Here is a 19561-nt window from a genome sequence, read left to right as displayed (position 1 = left end):
ATGAGTGATGATGAATTAAAAATTAAAAAATATAAGAACTTACTAACTTTATTTTGTATTTTGCATTGACCTAAATAAATAATTAAATTCTTTATAGTTCAACTTTTTGCTTCTGCACAAATTGTTTACGAAGCCCGCAAAACATTTAACTTTTTGTTCTAAAATTTATTGTTATAAATTTTTCTCTTCATTTTGAACTAATTAAATTTTTTTTAAAAGGAAATTAAATGATAAATTAAATTTAATTGAAGATCCAAATATGACTTTTTTTAATCCGAAGTCTCAAATAATTGCGTAATATTAGAAAACCATAAAATTTATGTAATTACTTTTTTTAAATAAATAAATAATTTCAAGGGTTCGGTACATGATCAGGTTAAGGCTGCTTAAAAATCGAATCAGTTCTACGAGGTTCGGTTCAGAACCGGCTTGCAGCCTTGGTTGTCATAAAAGAAAATCCGGCGGCAAAAATAAGTTGAAAACTCTTGTGCATTAATGCTGTAGATCAAAAACGCTTTATAGATGAGAAGAGCAGAAGATGGAGAAGTTGAAGTGTAGGAAGAAGCGCAACAGATACAAATTGGTGTGATTTTGAAACAGTTTTGTTGTTGTTGTTTTTTTTGTGATTTTTTTTTGGTTTTTGTTTTTGTTTTGATTTTTTTTTTTTTTTTTTGGGTGTAAACTCTATATATTGCTAAAATAAACTTGTTTTGTGGCTCGTGCACAAACAGACACACGTATGTATATACAAAAAATAAATATATGTGTATATAATTTTTAGTGTCTTTTATTTTGCGCTGAAACCGCAAATTCTGCGCGTTCGCCACGACAATCTTATCATCTAATATGCTAAAAATAGCTTCGGCCGCCCCTGAGTGGTTCCATATGTATGTGCTTGTATCTCTGCACGTCCGTCTATCTGTCCAATTTGTCTGTCTATCCATGTGTCTCTGAAACTTCGCGCCCAACCTATATATTTTTTGTTGTTGTCTATATCTATATCTCCATCTCAGTATCTATAGCTGTAACTGTATCTGTATCTTTGTTCTCCTACACTATAATGTACTTGCGTGTTTTTTTTTTTATATTTCGCCCCAAAATTTTTGCTAACCAAATTTATTTTGTGTTTTTTTTTATTGTTGTTGTCGTTAGAGGGATCGTGTGATCATTTAGCACTGTGCTAATTCAATTTGTCTGCGTGTTGTGTATGAATTTTGTTTGGCAGCATATAAAGTATTGCACTATTGGTATTGGCAGTATTGCAAAATGCTACAATTTGATAAAGATATATAAATCGAAAAAATGTATATTAGAAAAAGTTGAGTGCTAGATATCTTGGAGAATTTTCAGAAAGATTCTTTAAACCATTCTTAAACCAGCATTTCAAATAATACCTATATATTTTTGAGTTTAATTTTTGTTAATATAGTGAAGTCAATTTCTCTTCTTTTATTATTGAATTTATTCATTTCATTTCATATAACTTCTCTGTATCTGAAATGTTTTTGCAATTTTCCTAATTCTAGGCATTCTAATAGCATTTTAACTTAACGATGTTAAAAATAAAATCAATTCCTAAAACTGTCAACTATTTGTCAAATTTTTTATGCTCTACTGCAAATTTCACGCCTATAATAATTAAATTAGAAGCTTTACACTAAATGAAACTAACAAAAAATTGGCAACTTTTGTGGCGACAGTCTGCCAAGGCTTTTACGAATGCTAAAAATATGGAAAGTTCTTGATTCTTAATTTTACTGAATGTTAGGACAAAAATATAACATTAAATATTCTGTATAAATTATTTTTTTAATATTTTGCTTAAAAATCTTTAATTTTTATCCAAATCATTATTAAGTTTTATTGTCAGAAAAACTTTCCAAAAATGTTTGTTTTGATTTCAAATTGAAAAGTTGTCGACGCACAATGCAATAATTCGAAAAATAATCAATCGAATGTACAAAAGTTCAGTAAGACAGAAGAAGCGAGAAGAGAGCGACAGAGGGGGACAATGTAAAGAAAAATTGTGGAAAAATTTCCACTGCCCGTTGATATTTGCGTTTCTGTTGTTGCTCGGTTTTTTAATATGCATGTGTCTTGAACACACAATAAATAATAATAGTAATAAAAAATAAAGCAGCAGAATAATACATGAAGAAGAATACAATTTAAATACAACTTATTTATTTTATATAATTTTTTTTTTTGCATCGATGACTTGCCTTTTTTTTTCGTTTACCCAAACAGTTAACATCGAACTGTGGATTTTTAATAACCAAACCCATGTCTTCTGGGTCGCATTTATTGTTTGCTTATTAAAATTGTTGCTTAAACTGCTGAAATACCCAGTAACAGGCAAGATCTCATTTTGATTCTTGGTACATGTTCATTTTGTATTCTAAAGTATTTTAAATTATAGTCTTTAAAATAATAAAGGCTACAGGGTATATCTTGATTGAGTATTCTCCTAGATAACATCTCTTTATTGTACAAATCTTTGGCTTTGACATTGCCGTAGATGTGTAGCAAAAATTCCACTATAAATAATTTCACACTTGGAGGTCTGTACCATGGCATAAATTAGGCAGAACATGGTAGACAGATGACTAGGCTTAAATCCATTATTGGCCATAGATTTTGAAATGTCATTAGGCCTACAAACTTTCCCCCACTCCTTCCAAACTGCCGCAAGCAGATGAAAATGAGAAAAATGAAAATTCATTTGACAATTTCATTCGACAATTTTGCGGCACTTTCTTGAATGGATTTTCACTTGATTAGATTTCACATAAGTTTACTACAGCAAAATGTAGGCTAAAAAAGTCTACAGGTCTTTAATTGAAGTAAGTTAGGAAAATTTACATATTATTTTAAGTTTAGGCTTATTTGTTTTATCTTATGGTAGTTATTATTTATTGAAATTTTTACTAACATATTTTGAATTATTTTATTTTTTAAAAAGATGTTTCTTGACTCTTAAATATTTTGAGTTTTTCTTTAATGATTTAAATTAAAATTTGAACTAACTTTAATTTTAAAGTAAAATTGAGAAAAACTCATTTTATAATGCTAAGCTGCTTATAAACTTTGGTGAAACATTCCTTCCATTTATTGTAGTAATTTTGTTCTTCATGTGGATACTATTAGTCGATTGTATCCACATTTAACAGTGGTTAATCCAACTATCCTGTGAAGTTTTCCTTGATATCCTTGTGCGAGAATCAAACATTTTTTAATGCGTGTTGTATTGTGGTCATAATTCTCACCAAAATTGCGGATATTAAGTTTTATTATTATATTGTTTCTATATTACGATTCACAATGAATTGTTTATTGCATTGAATTAAATTGATGCAAAAAAGGACTGAGAGAATTTTAAATAAAATTTGTCACGTGGCTTTTTAATGATTGTCCTGCGATTTTGCGGTAAAAGCAATTTAAAACTTATTTTCATTTTGCGTAAAATGCAATCTGGCTACGTATTGCATTGACTGCAAAATTGACTGATTCAAATGACTTATTTATATTCATTATATTCCAAGGATATTCTGAGGTTATTACAAAAAACTTTCTGTTTTCCTGCAAATTTATTAACAAAAATAATTATTTAAAATATAATTTAAAACTTAATTTGATTGGTTGAATAATGCAATCTGCCTACGTATTGTCTACGAAATTGACGGATTCCAAGACTAATTATTCAATTAAATAGAGAATATTTAAAGATGATAAAAATTTATTAATATTTTTAGATGGAGTATTCTGGAAACAGGATTATCTGTTATTTTCCATTTTAATTATAAAAATGAATTGTATGTCATTTTTGTATTAAGCTTTAAATATTTTTTTTTTAAATAGAAATTGCAAACATATATGTGCCATTGTTCATATTTTTAGAATTTAAAGTATAATTTCATAAATTTTTTATTCAAATACAAAAGTTAGAGTTTTTTTAAATTAAAAACAAGAAATTATTTTAATTGTTTTATTTTTAATTTTTGAAAATTAAAATCGATAAAGTCCCTAGTTTAAAGCGTATCAAGCCATTGCACATATTTTCTTATTTATTGCTCCCTTTGTCAGTTGATAATGTTAACGTCAGCTGACTTCACTTTTTGTTTTCCACCTTTGCCAATTAGATGCCTCGCACATGCATTCGCAAACAGTTTGGAAAATTTGATTTGATGTGGAAATTATATTCTGTCGTAGCTTTCGAAAATGTGTAAAGAAAACCAAGTAAAATTATGTGTGGGCAGAGACACATATCAGAGAATAGACAATGCTCTACTCGCACTCAATGGCAATGCCAAGGCGTTCGTTCATTTCGGACACACACTTGCACACTCTGTTTTACACACATACTTTCACACACACACACACAGTCAAAGAATTTATACAGACGCTGCGGGCAACACTTTTCGCATATGAAAAGTTTTTGGCGAATGTTTTAGTAAATTTTCTCTTGCATTTCCCGCCATTCATTTCCATTTTCAGTGCAAAGTTTTGTGCGTTTCCCGCGTTGTCGCATCGTCTTTGAACTTCTGTTCAATTTGTAGTTCGTCAATTGAGAGATGAGTTAAAAAAGAAGAGGAATGATGAAGTAGCGTCCTCAACTTGTGGTGACATTTTCCATATTCAATTAACTTGTTGAGAATATTAAATTGTGGACAGTTCAAGAATTGAACGAGGGTTAAATTAAGCAAATCGTTTAATTGTTTTATTTAATTGCAATATGTGTTCGTTTCTAATACAAAGATGCAGTATGTGTATAAGCAAACCATAGAAAAAAATCCAATATTATTATTATTGTTTTCTTTTTTAATGGTTTGTTTTTCGAATCTGATTAATTCGGAAAGGTCTTTTTTTGTTTTTTTTTTATTAATTATTATAATTAATTAATTATATTTCAAATTTAATATAGACAGCTTATGCAATATTCTGACGTACTCTCAATATTTTTGCAGCTCTGATACCAAGAGGTATATTTCCCATGCTTTATAAATGATCGAATATTTAAGATTCCGTACAATATTTAAATGAACTCTCAAAAATAATCTCAACAGTGCTGGACTACTGAAAACGAAAGCTGGTTTTTGTGTGTTTAAGTTTTAATAACATTGGACCAAACTCACTTGTTTCATTCCTCTTTCCCTTTTATTTTCTCATGTGTTGCTGTTGAAAAGCAAAACAAACAAAAGTCACTTTTTGAAAGTCCATGAAGGATATTGTGCAACTAAAGTCCCTCTGGGCTCAGTGACAACTGCCACAAACAAAGCTCAGACTCAGACTCACATTTTGACAGAGTATATCAGTTAGTCCTTGCTGTCTGCTCATAGCTAACCAATTGAATTATGTACAATTGTGGTTGCCCCCGATTTTGTGGTGTTGTATGTGGCCAAAAGTCCTAACAAATTCCAACTGTTGGTTAATATTTTGGGCCTGCATTCAAATGTAGTCAAGCGCAAGGAATTTAAGCTATGTTAACCAAAAGCGTTTAGCAGCTGCCATAGAAAATATAACAATTCGCTTTTGATCTCCCTTTTTTATAAATCATTTCTCTTTGATTGCCCATGAATGGAAGTGACGATTAAGCTGCTTATTATTAATTATATTATGTGCACATGTGGCTGAACTCTATTTAAAGGAATTTAATTCGTTGCTTTTCTATGGATAGATGGAAAGATAAATAGATAGAGTGAGTTAAATATAGATAATAATTAAGTATATTTTAAATATTAACTCTTTTGTAATTTAATTTACTCTAAAAACTCTCTTTAACACTATGCCTCTTAAAATTTAACCAGCACTAAAGTTCATAAACTTTAATATATATATGTTTTATAACCAGATTCATTAAAAGTTTGAGTTACCTAACATTATTAAAAACTTAATGTAAATTAAGTTCTAAAGTGTAAGTGCAATTTGGCATATTGAATACAGACAGTTTATTTAACCAAAAAACTAACTAAAACTAAATTTAATTGTGTAAAAATGTAAACACACACTGTGTTGCAGAAAGTTTTTCTGGCTCGTCCGGCTCGTATGAGTGGAATTTGCCTATCGCTTTATGTTGGCTCTCCCTCGGACACTCTTTCTCTTTCTTTTCTTTCTGTATTATCAGAAAATGCGCCTTTATGACTAGGCATAGCGATAAGATCAGAAACGGAATCGCAACACTGCCAGAGACTTTTCCTCGTCATGTACTCAGTTTGAAAATACTTTAGAAGCTTTTAGTCCACAAATTTAACACACCACTTTGACCCCCCAATATATGAGAGAGATTGGGTTAACTTTTAGAGAGGTCTCTTATCTCTGGCCGAAGCTGCTCTGCATTTAAAGGAATTTTTATAGCCATGAGTTCGTACACTGCTGATAAGGCATTCAATTGTATTTTTAGTTTTTTATATTTTTGCTGCTGCCAAAAAAAAAGAAAAAAGGAAAAAGCACAAGCAAAAAAGTAAATGAAAATTTTGCAATAATGTAGCATTTTCCTTGTGTCTGCTTTTAGGCCTCGCCTTCAAGTTTATTCAACTTTTGCCTCAAGTGCAGTCACAACAATGCCGTCAACAAGTTGCTGCTGTAACCGAAAAACAACAACAATCTGCAAATGCAGCAGATGAAGAGCAGCAATAATAAAAAATAAAATTTAGTAACGTAAAAACAACAACAAAATCAAGGCCATTACAGTTCATTGCTCAAGTAACATGTGTAGCATGTTTCTTTTCTCTTTCACTCTCTCTTCTTAGTTAAATGCAGCATTTTCTCTCTCCTTCTCTGTTGCTTGCACTTTTTGCTGATTTAAAATAAAGTTCGGTTTTTTTCTTCTGATTACATAACTTTTTAGCTTGGCTTGGCAATAGTATATTTTTGTAAAATAAAAATTTTCTTCAGTTACTTATAAAAGCATTAAATTGCCGCAGATAATATCGAGACTTTAAGATTTATAAAGCATTGAAAATTATAATGTAACATGAAATGAATAAACAATATTACAGTTGCTTGCACAATCGATATGATCAATGTTTCAGTTCTCAGCATTGATTGTATACCGATAAATAAGATGTTTAATAATTAATACCAATATGTTGTTTTTTTTAAATTATGATACTTTTTCTACAATTTGAAAATTAATAACACTATTTTGAAAAATTTATAACTTTTGATAATATGACATCTGCTATCCTTCAAAATTTAAGGTAACAAGAACAATATTTATAAAATTATTACTTATTTATTATAACTAGAATCAACACTACGAAGTGTGAATGAGTGTTTTATAAACAAAATTACTAAAATGAATTCCTCTTAAGTCTATTTTTAAAACAAGTTGCTAGCATTATAATCTGTAAAATATTGCTTACTAAAGACAGCTGATTACAATGAGTTTCAATTTGCATTTCAAAACCTCATTCATAAAAAGCTTAGCTTATTCATGTTTTTAGCATGCTCATTCTTTTTAAAGTAATTTCTGTATTATTTTTTTAAAATATATTATACAATACACCGTATTTCTGGAATAGTTTTTCTTGAGAAATTTAACAAATGACACTTGAAATTCGGTGAATACTTTAAATACTCATAACACAATAATAATAATCACAATAATGTTCACAATAAATCTGGTAGACTTTAATTTTTTTTTGTTTGGGACAACAAAGTTGACTAAAGTAGTTCCCCGTCGGCCCATTCAGATGACTTAAAATCCCCTTTTAAAGAGTTTGCAACGCTTTATCGTTGTCTTAACTTGTTGTGATTGTTGTTGCTATCATGGGCATTGTTTATGTTTGGGCCACGGGCCCGGCACTAAATTATGTTGTTTTAGCTTGGCATTAATGACTCTTTTCGACTCACTCTCGACTGCCGGGCACACGGCGACGGCGACGGCGACGGCGACGGTGACGGTGTCGTTGTCGATTTGACCGGAAGCGCTGTTTCATGGCCCATTCTCCATTCTCATTCTCATTTTCCTTGTCTATGTGCCATGTGCCAGGGCTTAGCTTTAGCCGCGCCTTCTTCGCAATCTGCCACAGAACTGTGGCAATTTTGCCACTGTCAACACCAACAGCTAAAACGAGCGTTGCATACGCATAAATTAAGCCTCAATGTTTCAACACCCACGCAATGCTATATCCATTAAAAGTTGTATAAATATTATAAACCGAGCAGTTACCAAAGTTACTCAAAACAATACTTGAAAAATCTGTAATGGTGACTTTAATGTATGAATAATAATTTATTGGTGGTAAAACAGGTGTACAACCTATCACTTAATACATTGTTTCGTTATTATAAATCGTTGTTTTCTTCTACTCATATTTCTTATTAAATATTTTCAAATTATTAACTTATTCATTTTAAATTTATTCATTATTAATAACTTGTTTGATAGCCCTATTAATAACTTAACTACTTTTTAACACGTGTCGTCTCTATTTTAAGAAAATATAATTTATTTATATGTTTTTAAAGCTTTTTTAAAAATATTTTTCCATTTTTGTACTATCTAACTTTTCGATCACGACACATACGTGTATTTAAATGCATTTAATACTGTTTAAACTTTAAATTTCTATTTTAATTGATTTTAAAATTTATGTTCTTTACGCAGCCCTGTATCTTAACAGTATAATTGTTGTTTTACTTCATTTATTGCCTTTTGACTAATTTACGTTTTATCTTAACAATTATAAATAAATAAAGTCGATCTGAAGTCTAATTTTAGTAATTATTAAATTCATTACTTGTCCTATTAATTTATTTAAAATAATTAGTTTTTCACTAAATATATCAGTATTTAATTCCCTAATTTATGTTATAATAAAACTTGTCGTTTTCAAATACGAAAAAATGAATAAACACATGTATAAAAAAACAAAAAAAGTTGATGCATATTTGTAAATAAAAGTGAGTTTTTGTATTAATTATATCTACATTTCAATTGCATTACTATTTTGATACTTTTCGAGCACTACTCGTTTTTCAGTATTGTCCATCAGTTGTGTGAAAGAAAATGAAAAAAACTTTCTATGCAAAAAATATTGTGAGGGCGAATCGTAGCTATCATCATTATCATTGTTATCGACATTATCATTACTATCTACCATCTACCTGGGGGCATCTTCTTGCTTAAGCTGCTGCTTCTTGGGCTGCGTGGGCGTGTTGCGAACAATTTAAGTGTTTTTGTTTAATAAACAAATAAAGTCGATTGGCCAAACGACGCCAACAAGTCGCTTCATTCCAAAAGGGTTTCCAGCGAAGTCATCTTTGGGCGGGTCCTATTAGCATTAATCGTTGACTGTGTGTGTGTGTGTTTTTGTATTTGTCTTTATATACCTTTAGACACTATACACACGCGCAGTCACAACAAATTTACGACTTTGTATCGGTTTTAACAACTGTTTGTTTTGCAATTTTGTGAACGCGAAATTTATTAAGCGCCTATTTTATGACCAGTTTGTTCAACATTTAAGTAGGCGTGGCACAATGTATGTACATTCAACGCAAGAAGCGCTACAAAAAGAAAAAGATAAAGTAAGAGAAAAAAGGGATAAAAAAAATTGTCTTTGAGGTGTCGAATATAGAGAACTCTTTAATCAAAATTTAATGGTAAATTGCACTGTTTTAGCACATAACTGGAAAGATAGTTAGAACATTTTTAAAATATCAAACAGTTAATTATTAAATTTAGGTACTTAAAACCTTTAATTAAATAATAAATAGTTTCTAGATGATCTGGTAAACAATTCTTAAGTTTTAAGAATGAAATAATTTAATTTTTTGTAGTTAACTTTTTTCTTTTTGTTGCCCATAGGATATTAGACATTTTAGATTAGTTACAGTTCCAATTAAAATAAAAAAAAGGGATATCTCAAGAACTCTTACAATTATTGTCAACCGTTCAGCTATATAAAATTAACCATTCAAATACATACAGATCTTTAATCGCCATCAATCATAAAAGCATTATAATTATCTTTAACAGTGCTGAAACAATAAATATTAAATACAAAAGAAAAAAGAAACTGTAGCACAAAGGACTTTTTTTAAATCACTTTTAGCGTCTTTGTTGGTAACTTTAATGTATTCGTTGTGTATTTAATAAGCCGAGTTGCGGGCAGCGTCGCGTCCGGTCGTCGACGTTAACACTTTTTTCATAGCATACAATTCAGGGCGCACTTTATGATGAGGCAATTAACTTTATGTAGCTTATTATGTTTAATATTTTTAACGTTGACTCTTTCTGGTGCCATACGCCACTCAATTGACAGCTGTTGCTGCATCCTTTGAGTGTTCAACAAATTAGAGATGTGAACATCCGTTGATGCCACAATTTCGCTTTCCTTTGCTGACTCTTACAAATATGCACGTGTCGGAAAATCCTAGATAAGTGGTTTACTTGGTTTGGCATCATTCAACACGATGGCACTTGCAACCTTATGTTGCAAGTGAAGGCTCATTGCTGTTGAAGATATTTCTAGGAATTATTCATGGAATCACTTGAATTATTCGCAATTGTCTCTTATCAGTAACTTAAATGACTTTCAAGTCTAACTATTTTTGCTATAAGTAATATAGAAAGTTTCGTTATCTTCTATCAGCTATAAATATAAAATGGGGGTAAGACAGAGAGAGACAATGAGGAAGACCGAGCGCAGTAAAATGCTGTAATAAAAATGTATTTCATGTTGATTGACAGTTTGTGGCAACAGTTGTGGCACGCCCACGTGTGACACCATTCAAGGCTATAGAATCCACGCCCCCATACACACACTTTGATTTAGTGTAATTGACTTGTTGGCGGTATCCCTTTGCTACCTGTGGCATCTCTCGAAACTATGTGCTGTCTTTTGCTTTACACTTACTTACTTTGCCAGCTGAGTAGACATCGAATTGAGTAAGTTATTATGTGCCGTTTAATTTGGAATTCAGAGAGTATTCTTAAGAGGCTACGAGGTCTTTCTGTCAGCTGCATTATATAAATTAACCATTTTCTTTTGACTTCATTGAATTAAATTTTCGGCAGTTTAAAAACTGAAACTGTCTTAAATACTTGCATTCTGGCTAATTTGCAAATTAACAGTAGCTGATTAACGGATTTAACGGAGCAATGGAAGACTAAAAGCTACGTTTGCTGAGTTCATCATTTGTAACTTTTCCAAGAGGCTGATTCTTTTGCAGTTAACAAGTTGAACAATTTCTTAATTAGATCATTTAAAGAAAGCAGTAGCATGCTAACAAAATTGCACAGATTTATTAAAAATTTAAGGAATTCATTGTAGTTGCTATATACTGAATGAAAGGAATGTGAGCATAATATTCATGAACAATTTTCTTGATCCATGACAAATTCGTTTGCGTTTTTTCGTTGTCAAACAAACATATATACAAAAAATGTCACAAATGTGCTAACAATTTAATGACAAAGCTATCATGAAGTACCGAATAACATGGATTCAAGGATGCTTTTTTACTGAAAGCTTTCCTTAATTGTCTACCGTTGTTTTCAGAATATTCTTGAGTATAATTAAAGCATCGATCATTTAATATATAAAAACAAATTTATTTTGATGCTATTAACAAATTCTTGCTTTATTTTCTTGTCTGAAAGTGTAATTCACAAGTTCTTTGCATTTTCTTGTTGACTTATGTATTTCAAATGGTGGTTAACAAGTGCTTATATTCATTTTCATGTCAGTAAAATTAATACGAAAATGTAGTACGCTTTTACATACTTCATAGACTCTACACTAATATTTCTTGAGATTTTAATCTAACTGAAACTTTTATATACGAGTATATCTGAAATTTGCCAAAATTAAAAGTATTTCTCTTTTACAATAATTTTAATCTCAACCAACAGTTTCTATGATAGCTATATGTCTTATAAAGTAATAAATACACAATTAAGTTAAAAAATATGGTAACTTTAACTTGGTTGAGCTTAAAATATATATTTACGAAATAAAAAAGACTATTTATAATTTTTTAAAACAAAGACCATTCTTCTAGTTAAAATTGCGAAAGAGAAAGGAGAACAAAGAGTAAGAGATAGGAACTACGGCGGTCAGAAAGAACAATTGACTGGAGAGTACTTGCATTTAACCTTTAAAGCAATTGCAAAATTATATAAATTCTATTTCATTCCGAAGTGGGTCATGTTTGCAAACGGAAATGCAGTAAGGAGAAAAGATATAATTCATAACTATATAAAGAGAAAAAACGCAAAAAATATGGACTGTGACCAAAAGCGACTATGACTTTTTGATTTAATTTCTAGCTATTTGTTTATAAATGTTTAAATTAATATTAATATATTCTGTTTGCAAAATAATATTTGTTTTTCGGTTGTTTTAAACTTAGTTTTAAAATATATATGTTATGAATTAATTGAATATTGCAAAATATTTTACTCTTACTCAATTACATTTATGTTTACGTTTTGAGTAAATACAATATAATTTTAATAAAAACTAAGAACTTAAAATTACTTCCTGGTAAAGAGTTTTTTATATATTTAATTGTTTTCGTTATCTTTTATTATACAATGAAAAAAAAAATTTAAAAGTTTGCATAGTATCCTATAAACAATAAAGAACTGATAAAATAAGAGTTTATTAGCTTCAGGGTATTTCCCTATCGATAACTCAGACTTTAATTATTATTGTTTATTTGCAAGTGATATTTTTAAGCCGCTGTCAGCAAACATTTCATGATATGACAAATTTTTTACTGTTTAATAAATGTATATATTGTTTTGATTTGCAATCGATTTCATGTCCAATTTAAATAAATATTTTTTTTTTTTGCAGCTATGGATAAATGTAAACAACAGTGCAACCAAATAACAATAACAACATAAGCTATTATAAAAGTTTAATCGTAAAATCGGCAACAGCAGAAACAACAACATCAAGTGCAGCAACGACAAGCGGAACCACAGAAGCAACAATTACGAGATTTTTTTTCAAGAGCAGCGACTGCATAAGTTGTCGTTGTTTTTTTATTAAAACACCAACAACAAGCAATAACAACAAAAATATAGAAAAAATAAATTGCGTGAGTATCAAACATTTTCACAGCTGATTAATTATTTGTACGTGTGTATGTTCTCTGTGACAGCTTGTTTAATTAAAAAAAAATAAATTAATAATATTTATTGAAACGAAGGGAAGGATGGAAGATCTCGAAAAAAGGCCAATTAAATGCTTGTTTGGTGAATTAAGACGGCTTAGCTTAACCAATGGGAGCTTTATAGTGGCTTAAAGAGTCGCATTAATTGGCCAATACTCACAGAAATGTACAAATTAATACCAAAATATATTATGTAGTTACGAACAGATTTGGAAAAAAATGCTGGGAACTTTAAATCAGAACCGGGAAGAGTGATTAAAATGTGTTTTCATTTAATTATTATAAAAATTTAATTGAGTTAAATTCCTTTGAAATTAATTTAATATCCATCTCCGCTATTTCTTAAATCGGTTGCAAGAAAGCTTGAATAGATTTTGATATTCGATTATATATGTATAAAATATATTCCATTGTTGGATTCGAATAACCAGACATTTATGATTATTTTTTAACGATGTCTTAAAATACATTTCTTATCTTAAGATATACTCTTTTATCAAACTGCTTGGTAATGATGCGAAATATTGCATATGCTTAAAAAAACTGATAATCATGTTAAGTAACGCTAACTATGAAAAATTGCTGGAAAAAAGTTGTACAATTAAATAATTTCAGATTTAAAGAGCAATAAAAAAGCACTTCTAAGTAGATTTTATATGTGCTGATTCTAATTTTCAACATTTATTTTCGTTATTTTAACTTTATAAATTTTAAATTTACTTTTCTTTAATTTTATTTCATGTTAGTATTTTCTCTATTCTACTAAAACTTTTTAACAAATTAAACAGCTCAATAAGCAGATTTTGCTAATTGCTTAAGCACTTAATCGCAATATAATGAAACCCACGTGCAAAATGCGCAACTTACTTGCTTCTAGGCTTTCCTATACAATAAAACTCTCACATTCTGATGTAAATGTGTGTTATACGAGTGTGTGTATATGGTATTTTCGTATCATGCGCTTATTCAACGCTCTCATTCAGCATTGCAACCACATTGACTGATTCGTGGTTTTCGTTGCGTTTGTTTCCCTGCCTCAGGCATTTTGCCAAACAGTAGTGGAATTTTTTATGCAAAACAATTTGGGAAAATTGCCAAGAAGAGTTATGTCAAAGTGGTAACAAGCAAATACTTGTTGCTAACTTTCAATATCGAGGATACGCACCGTTTAAAAGCTACATTTTATGCAAAGGTGAAGCACATTTATAAAAATTATACTCGTAGTTTTGATAAATGATTCAAATTAAAAATTTTAATGCAGGAAGTAGATAATGCGACTCACATGGCATTATCTTAAGCTCTCGCATGATCTTGGTGTTAATGAAAGATCAAGATCAGTTCTGCCCACAGAAATAAACAAGCGAGAGAATCTAAAAATTGCGCTGAGAAACGAGAACTAAGAACTGAGACTGAGATGAAAACTCGACTAATTCACACATTCATTTAATAGTCACATAGACATATTTATATCTCTATATATTCATACATACATATTATTTATACAGCCGCGACATATAGACAGACAACCACAACCGCAAGATACTTTTTTTTTAATATTTATTATTATTATGTCTGATAAATAATGATAATTTAAATATTACATTTCTAGAAGCAATAAATTTGGTGCGCATCTTGTGGCTTTGTTATTATTTCTATATTTGTTGGTGTCTCTAAAATAAACCTACATAAACGTTACACAGTATTGAAAATTATAGCGGCATTCTTACTATTAACTATAATAATAATACAATGAATTATAAAAAGAAAAAATAGAAAATACCAAGTACAAAGAAGAAAAAATAAAACTTACTTAGCATTTAACTTAAGCTCTCATGATTAAATGTTTTATAAAAAACACTAAAGTAATTTTAATTCTTTAGATTCATTTATTTGAGTAACATGAAATTTAGTTAATTAGTCTGACTTCAAGCTTGCAATCTAAATTAAAGTATGTTAAAAACACCATAATAATCAGCTTTCGACTTAATAAAAGCTCTTGACTAAGCATTAGTTGTTATTTAAATTCAGCCTAAAGGACTTTCATTGACTGATTAATGACTGCAAAACGCATTAGGAATTCGAATCGCGGGCTATTGAAATATTTAAGAACTAGCCAAGTTGTCGCCTTTGATTGATGAACTGGCGCCAAGTTCTTCATTATATTCATACGATTTTTTAGCTAATTAACGCAACCCTCGTCTCTGCCTTCTTGCCTTCTTGTCTGCCTGTTACTCACGATTGAAATGCTATCAATATCAAATGCTAACAATAACATATGTGAAACACTTGATTACTTGACTCAAGATAACCAAACCGATTCATGTCGGCAAACAATGCACAACAACAACAACTTCAACTGGTGTGTGTGTGTGTGTGTGCTTGTATAACATTTAACAATATAATCACTTGAAAATGCCAGTTATAAGAACTGGTAACGTTCTTAAAGCTCCTCAAGTGTTGCCATTTGACGTTTAATTGATATTTAACAAATTTATATTCTTCAATGTGGCTTTTATTTTCGTTTCTCTTTCTTTTTCTTCGTAGTCATTGTATAATAACAGAGCGTCAAAATAACAATTAGATTGGCTAATATGCGAGACTCAGACAATGCCAAGTTGGTTTCCATTCGGTTTCAATCTCTCAATGGTTCTTAATGTGTCTGTCTGACACTAGACTTAAAATACCCTCAGGGGTAAACGGCTTCCGCCATGACTCTAAAGTTTAGAGTCTAAAGAAATTTGTCTATTCAAATTCAGTTTTAGTTTCAATGAACTTATTTTGAAGTGAGTGGTTTTTTTGAAAGTGAATTTTGAATTAAATTAAATAGACGAAATAGATTATTGTATACCCTGTAATTTGTAGTTTGCAGCTTAAGGAGTAGATTGATAAATTTGCTAGTGATTTAAACTTAGCAAAATATATTTAATCAAAATTTGAAATGATGTTTAACAAAAGTTTTAGATAAGAGGAAATATATTTTAAACATGGAACGAGAAGAAAATGAAGTAACATCTTAGAAAAACTATCTTTACCTAAGCTCTACTTAAATGGGGCAAGCTAAAAAAAAGTTACAAATAAGTTCCAAAAACACAGCACTAAATTTTCAGAATATTAGAAACAGGGATTAAAGTAGATCGTTTCTTCAATCAATTTCTGTGCATGACATTAATTCAAGATATCAGCTCCGAAATAATAAAATAGGAAATCTAAAAATAAGTTAAACTAGTCGGCCGGTGCTACAGTCGACCATACTCGACTGTCGGAGACCCCGTACTTACTATGGCAAAAACTAATAATGGAAAAAATAAAAAAAATATTTAGTTAACTTAAATGTAAATATATTCTATCATATTGGCTACAATGTCTCATAAAACGTAAAAGATTTTCATACTAAGACTTGATTTTCGCCGATCGGTCCTATGACAACTACATGATATAGTGCTCCGATTTGAACCAACCTTGGACAGGATATATAAAACCAAGTTTTATTTGTATTCTATCAGTCTGGTTACGATATCTCATAAAACAAACAAGTTTTTCATACTAAGACTTAATTTTCACCCGATCGGTCCTATGACAGCTATATGATATAGTGGACCGATTAGAACCAACTTCGGTAAGGATGTATAAGACGAACTTAAATGAATATTCTATATACTTATAGTATATATGCCTTAGAGTCTTATGTTTAACACTATTTAATAACACTAGTCACACTAATTATCTTAAAATGGAACACTTGGTAGCACAACAAAATCAAATTTCAAAATCACTTGTACACAGCGCGCACAAAAGAGTTGAAAAAGAGTCAGTTTAAAGTCAAATAGACATACATATGCATTAATCATTAGGAAGAGCAGGACATCCATATGTGCAATTCAAAGATCTGTTAAGTGCACACATACATACATATGTTGGCACGCGCCAAAACAAAAGAAGTTTCTAGCTAAGCATTCATATATATAAACATGCGTTTATGCATATTTGGCTATGTTAAGCATAAGTGAAACCTTAACAGAGAATAAACTAAAACTGCATGTTAAACATGCTAAATGTTAAATCAAATAGTAAAATAATTGAAAACCAAAAAAAGACAAATTTACTAAAAACATAAATTTACACAGTAAATTTATAATAAACATGAAATTAACATAGAATTTTAACTTAACGTTTATATAAATACCAATGTAAAATTATTTAAATGAAATTTTTAAACATGTATTCAATATTAAATGTCAGTATAACATTCATAAATAACAATTTCAATAAATTGTAAAAATTAAAAAAAAAAGCTTAAATTCAGCTGGAAAAAAGTTGTTCCCGCCGGGAATCAGACCCGCGACAAAATTGCAAAATTTTCAAAAGACAAAGGCTCAAAGTGTTGAGCCACTCTCACTTATGTCTTTATCCTCCTAAATGGCCATATTGCTTGTTTTAGTGCTCAATTAAAAGTAAAAGAAATAATTTATATTTTAACATTTAATGTTAATATTACATTTTAAATAAGCACGGAGTTTGTTTTAATATAAAATGAAATTGAATTCGAACATAAATAAATTAAAATCTTTCGCCCACGGCAGGACTCGAACCCACGAGCACTGTCCGACTCCGCGACTCAGTACACTGCGCCACCGAAGCTCACGTCTGAATGGACGCCAATTTGTTATATAATATGTTAAAATAAATTTTTTGTTTTATCAAGATATTCAAGTTTTAATTACTGCCAACGCGCCATCAACGAATTTAACAGCAAAATTTATTATTTGAATATCTTCGCTATTTACTGTGCGATCAGAATGAAATTTTCAGCAAAAATTTAGGACAATTATATCTTCATCTGTGCAAAATCTGGAATTTCTGGCTTTCAAAATGCTCTTATAATTTGGATATGAAATTTTCAATGTCGATTTGCAGGCGGTTAAGGGGGCGTGGCTGATTTTTGAAACAAACTTGATCTGCCTGCAGTATAGAGGAACCTACATACCAAGTTTGGTGTCTCTAGCTCTTATAGTCTCCGAGATCTAGGTGTTCATACAGACAGACAGACAGACGGACAGACAGACAGACAGACAGACGGACATGGCTATATCGACTCGACTATTGATGCTGATCAAGAATATATATACTTTATAGGGTCTGCCACGCCTCCTTCTACCTGTTACGCACATATTCGGTAAAACAAACCCAATAGACCCCTGTACTTTTTTTAAGTACGGGGTCTAAAAAACTTTATAAAACTATGAAAAAATGTCTTTTAATAATAAAGTAAGTTAATTGCCTTTATTGAAACCCTTCTCAATCTTAGCTTAAGTCTGCCAAAAACCATATTAAAGCAGTTTAAGCTATATAAACTCTACACAAATGAGTAAATAAAATTGTATATAAACATTTCAAAATTATTTAGAGAAAACAAGCCAACTATGTTGACCTATTAGTTATAACCAAATTGCCTATCGCTAACAAAGCTCTTTCAGACGCTTCAGATTTTAGCGATAATTGTCCGCAAATTAAATGGAAATAAATCCAATTAAAATCAGTTTATTTTACGCCGAACCACTCGGAGCTCTGGGCTACTAGTAGTTTCCAATTAATTGATGATTCTCTCCCTCTATCGCTGCCTTTTTGGCAGGTGGTTTGCAAGCTATCAATAAATCTAACAACAGCTACAACAACAACAACAACAAAAATGAAACAATTTATCATACAATGTCAAAGTTTTTTCTCTTGTTTTTTTCACTTTTATTTATTCCTTTTTCCCCCGCGTCTTTGTGGTTTTTATGTGGTTTTATTCTTTTAAGCTGATTTTGGTATTGTTATTTGAATTTATTTTGCGGCTTGTGACTGCCGCCTCAATGGCTGAGCACGTTTAGAGCTCATCTCGTGGTTTTCTTTTTTTCGTTCTTTTTTTTAACTCTTTTACTTTGCAGTTTGTATGGGCGAAGTCGGTAAGTGCTTATGGTAATCGTAGAGGTCTTTTAATTAATGCCTTTTAGCTTTCCCAAATGAAGAAACAACGAATGGCCGAAAAAGAGAATAAAGTGAATTCTCTGTTGTCGCGTGGCAAGACAATGACTAATACTAAATTTCTGGCTATTGTTGTTGTTTAATGTCTCACTTTCATTCACGTTTTTTTTTTACGCTATCTACGTGGGGGGTTAATTAACTTTGTGCGTAAAGCGAAAGGAATGAAGTGGGAAGCCCCATTCTGAGTTGAGTAAACAAATTGCACTAATTTGTGTCTTATTATTTAATAACAAAATAAATAGACTAATGCCGACAACTTAGCAGTCAACTGTTTGTGTGTGTGCTTGTGTGTTTGGGCAGACCAATTAACCCGTTTTATTTCACACTTGTCGGTGCTTTCTGCGCAATTATTTTATGGCCATGTTACGCCCCTTGTGCTTAGATCCTTCAGTTGAAGCACATTTCC

General features: G+C 30.5%; 1 protein-coding gene across 2 annotated transcripts in view; it reads left to right on the top strand.

The window, feature by feature from the left end:
- LOC117787579 (receptor-type guanylate cyclase Gyc76C-like) overlaps window positions 1-19561 on the top strand; it is a 45585-nt gene that overhangs the window by 5201 nt on the left and 20823 nt on the right. For both annotated transcript variants that reach the window (XM_034626132.1, XM_034626131.1), the window contains exon 3: window positions 12810-13056. The gene's annotated coding sequence lies outside the window, so the exon portion shown is untranslated. The remainder of the gene's footprint in view (window positions 1-12809; window positions 13057-19561) is intronic.

The sequence above is a fragment of the Drosophila innubila genome, assembly GCF_004354385.1.
Source record: "Drosophila innubila isolate TH190305 chromosome 3L unlocalized genomic scaffold, UK_Dinn_1.0 0_D_3L, whole genome shotgun sequence".
NCBI classification, from domain to species: Eukaryota; Metazoa; Arthropoda; class Insecta; order Diptera; family Drosophilidae; genus Drosophila; species Drosophila innubila.
Note: the sequence above shows the minus strand (reverse complement) of the source record. Positions and strands in the feature narration are given on the sequence as shown.